Here is a 5,051-nt window from a genome sequence, read left to right as displayed (position 1 = left end):
TTCTTATCATGAGTCTCATGCATAAAATAATTACTACTCCCAACATAAGCATAGTCATTCTTATTAATTGTAGTGGGAGCAAATTCAACAAAGTAGCTATCATTTTTATTCTCATCAAATATAGGAGGCATAGTATAATCATAATAAACTTTATCCTCCATAGTAGGTGGCACCAAGATACCACTATCATCATAAATGGGAGACAAGGTATCATCAAAGTAAATTTTCTCCTCCATGCTTGGGGGACTAAAAATATCATGCTCATCAAAACCAGCTTCCCCAAGCTTAAATTCTTCCATAGCATTAGCAATAATAGTGTTCAAAGCATTCATACTGATAACATTCCTATTAGCACGCATATAAAGTTCCATAGGTTTTTTAATTTTCTCTTCAAACACCTCATGTCCTAACTCAAGATAAATACTACAAAGATCTCTAATATTTTTGTTGTTTTCCATTAAGCCTAACTAGTGAAATAAAAACATGCATAGAATTAAGTAAAGTAAAACAAGTAACTAATTTTTTGTGTGTTTTTAATATGGAAAACAAACAAAGCAGTAAATAAAATAAAGCAAGACAAAAACAAAGTAAAGAGATTGGGATGTGGAGACTCCCCTTGCAGCGTGTCTTGATCTCCCCGGCAACGGCGCCAGAAAAAGAGCTGCTGGCGTGTAGTTGACGTGGGAGTTAGAAATCTTTGTGGTGTAACTTTTCTTCAGTTCCCCGGCAACGGCGCCAGAAAAAGAGCTTGATACGCGTACAGCATGCGTCCGTTGGGAACCCCAAGAGGAAGGTGTGATGCGTACAGCGGCAAGTTTTCCCTCAGTAAGAAACCAAGGTTTATCGAACCAGTAGGAGCCAAGAAGCACGTTGAAGGTTCATGGCGGCGAGATGTAGTGCGGCGCAACACCAGGGATTCCGGCGCCAACATGGAACCTGCACAACACAACCAAAGTACTTTGCGCCAACGAAACAGTGAGGTTGTCAATCTCACCGGCTTGCTGTAACAAAGGATTAGATGTATAGTGTGGATGATGATTGTTTGCAGAAAACAGTAGAACAAGTATTGCAGTAGATTGTATTCGATTAAAAGAATGGACCGGGGTCCACAGTTCACTAGAGGTGTCTCTCCCATAAGATAAATAGCATGTTGGGTGAACAAATTACAGTTGGGCAATTGACAAATAGAGAGGGCATGACAATGCACATACATGATATGATGAGTATTGTGAGATTTAATTGGGCATTACGACAAAGTACATAGACCGCTATCCAGCATGCATCTATGCCTAAAAAGTCCACCTTCAGGTTATCATCCGAACCCCTTCCAGTATTAAGTTGCAAACAACAGACAATTGCATTAAGTATGGTGCGTAATGTAATCGATAACTACATCCTCGGACATAGCATCAATGTTTTATCCCTAGTGGCAACAGCACATCCACAACCTTAGAACTTTCTGTCACTGTCCCAGATTTAATGGAGGCATGAACCCACTATCGAGCATAAATACTCCCTCTTGGAGTTAAGAGTAAAAACTTGGCCAGAGCCTCTACTAATAACGGAGAGCATGAAAGATCATAAACAACACATAGATAGATTGATAATCAACATAACATAGTATTCTCTATCCATCGGATCCCAACAAACACAACATATAGCATTACAGATAGACGATCTTGATCATGTTAGGCAGCTCACAAGATCCGACAATGAAGCACATAAGGAGAAGACGACCATCTAGCTACTGCTATGGACCCATAGTCCAGGGGTGAACTACTCACTCATCACTCCGGAGGCGACCATGGCGGTGAAGAGTCCTCCGGGAGATGATTCCCCTCTCCGGCAGGGTGCCGGAGGCGATCTCCTGAATCCCCCGAGATGGGATTGGCGGCGGCGGCGTCTCTGGAAGGTTTTCCGTATCGTGGCTCTTGGTACTGGGGGTTTCGCTATGAAGGCTATATGTAGGCGGAAGGGCAGGTCAGGGGGCCACACGGGGGCCCCACACGCTAGGCCGGCGCGGGCCCCCCTTGGGCCGCGCCGCCCTACTGTGGCGGCGCCCCGTGGCCCCACTTCGTCTTCCCTTCGGTCTTCTGGAAGCTTCGTGTGAAAATAGGCCCCTGGGCGTTGATTTCGTCCAATTCCGAGAATATTTCCTTACTAGGATTTCTGAAACCAAAAACAGCAGAAAACAAGAATCGGCTCTTCGGCATCTCGTTAATAGGTTAGTGCCGGAAAATGCATAAATATGACATAAAGTATGCATAAAACATGTAGATATCATCAATAATGTGGCATGGAACATAAGAAATTATCGATACGTCGGAGACGTATCAATCATTCACTTCCAAAAACGCTCTCTCTTTTTCTTCAAAATAATTCAAGAAGGCTTTCTTATTTGGATTTAAATCAACTAAAGGCCATTTTCACCACAACAAAATTTTAAGGCTATTTGAATATGTGATCAAATATTCATGGCATTGTCTCTGTCATTAATACACCTCCCATATATGTCCATCAAGCTCTCAACTCCATCTAATCATGACCTTGGATAATGATCTTTTGCCTAACAAATAATCTCCATTTCTTATCCATCTCTCCAAGATAATTCCACTTGGCCTAACCATTTTGTGCCTCGATAACCTCCTCTATATCATCTTGCCCTAGACCTCACCTAGCAAAAGTAGCTTGATCTACTTCAACAACCTTCCTATGCATCACCACTGCTCCTTCTCATCTTATCTTTAAATTTTGGACACATCACCCTCTCCCTCTCATCTAGTCTTAAGAGTATAGATTCCATCTTTGAATTAAATATTTTCCAAAATAGTGTTAGCACATGACAAACCCTATACACCACCCAGACCATCATCATGCACCTCCATGAACCTTCCTCTAACAACACCATATCCACCAAACCTTGTTGGGCCAACATGATCGTTTGATGTTTTCAAATGAAAAGTATTGTTTTTCGTTTCTCCTTTTCAAAGAGCTCATTCAAAATTTGTCCACACCAAATTTTGGATCATCACCCTTCTTCAACACGATCAACTCTCTCTCTCTCCCTTTGATTTGTAAATTTTCCAACCTTAAAATCCTTGTCTTGCACATGGGAAACTTGGTCAACACCACCACCATGCACCATATAGCACTTTCTTCTCTCTCTCTTTTCCCTTCAAAATCTAGTTTGTTCTCTCTCTCAAATTCATCAAGCATGGCCGGGCCGCCTTCCTTTTGGCACCAGCTGGTGCAGCTCCTCTAGCCCGACCCTAGCCCAACAATAACTGAACCCTGGTGTCGAGGGTACTCCTCGGCAATGCCCTCCATTTGGGACCTAGGGTAGATAGAATCTTGTAGGCTGACACGAGGCATCGATTATCAAACAAGCAGGGAGAGCGATTTACCCAGGTCTGGGGCCCTCGATGAGGTAAAATCCTTACGTCTTGCATGTCTGATCTTGATTACTGAAAATATCGGGTTACAATGGGGTGCCGAAGGTTTTGTCTATGATCTTGTCGAGAGGCTAAGTTCTACGGTGACCTAGCTCTAGACTTGCGGTGGCTATGGTTACTATGATTGTGTCCTGGCAGACCCTCTCATGGCCCTTATATTATGAGCCGGGTCTCGAGAGCTCTGTCCGGGTACGACTAGGTTACAAAGAGTCATATGCCTATACTTTCCTTGTTTCTTCATCTTCTTTCCTTGCTTGTCAAGCCTCCTCCCTTGGAACCGATATAGCGGCCCACCTTGGTCGATCGATGTTCTTCATGGGCCCATGGTTGGGCTGTAAGAGGTAGCGCAATACTAGTTACCCGAAGGGTAATGCCCACATCAGTAGCCCCCGAGTGACTGGACGAAAAAACTTCTGGCAGGGACTAAAACTGTCTTCTGTCGAATGTTTACAATTCCCAAAAAATCTTGGCTCCCTTGTAGCAGCAACGCCTTCTATATCGGGTGCGCGTTCAGCGCTCCCGATAGGAGTAGCCCCCGAGTCTAGGCACGGATGCTTGCAACCGTGTGTAGACTTGAGTTGTACTACTCGATTCTTTTTTCTTCTGCCGATGTTTTATGCAAGCTATCATGGTTACCCGACATATCTTCCTATATCGGGTCTTCAATACTTCCAAGTAAGGTTGTGCTTGTTGGTAGTACGTAAAGGATATTGAGTAACGTGCCCACCTTTACTCGATATATCGATGCTGGTTAACTGCCGATGGTAAAACAACGTTACCTACTCAGCATCAAGTCCCCGAGCATGATCCTAGGCCCAACAAAAAGTCTTCGAGTCCATAACTTTTATCGGGTGTGCGTTCAGTGCTCCTGATGGGAGTAGCCCCCAAGTCTAGGCACGGATGCTTGCAACCGTGTGTAGACTTAGACCGAACCATTCGATTGTTTTCAGTTTCCCTCAGATGCTTCATGCGGAGTCGATACTTCTTATGACATCATTGATGATGTAACCACTGCTGCGGTCTGATTGACAGGACATGACCTGACGGGCCTGCCCTACTTCTGCGCGGTCAATTAGGAAATGACCAGTGTTTGTGCAGTAAACAAGACGCCTCCTCGATTTCCATGCGTAGTGGAGAAAAGGTTCCTTGATAAAATAGGCATAACGACACGTGGTGACCTAATTCCAAGCCTCCCTTGATTAACCTTTAGTTTATAACCGTGAGGACAAAACTTATCCCTTATATTCTCTCTTTTCACAGTCCTTCTTTCTTGCTCGCCCTTCTTCCTCAAAACCTACTGCGCCGCCACCGCCGTTCTTAGATCTCCCTCTGATTCTCTCGACGATGGTGGAGAAGAGGAACCTCACTCTCGCTGCCAGTGCCGCGACCAGCGGTGCCGCTGCTAAAACCACATCCAGCACGCCGAAAAGGAATGCATCGGAAGTTTCTGCTCCAGCCCCCGCGCCACCCGCTTTGGAGGTTTCCGCTGCGGGAGCTGCGTGTCAACACCCGTATTTTTAAGTCCAGATGCCTATTATGCCATTCATCGCAATCCCAGGAATATTGTTGTTGCGAGACATAACAGTCGATATCATAAGT

This window comes from Lolium perenne, chromosome 3, assembly GCF_019359855.2.
Source record: "Lolium perenne isolate Kyuss_39 chromosome 3, Kyuss_2.0, whole genome shotgun sequence".
Lineage (NCBI taxonomy): Eukaryota > Viridiplantae > Streptophyta > Magnoliopsida > Poales > Poaceae > Lolium > Lolium perenne.
This window is presented reverse-complemented; position numbering follows the sequence as displayed.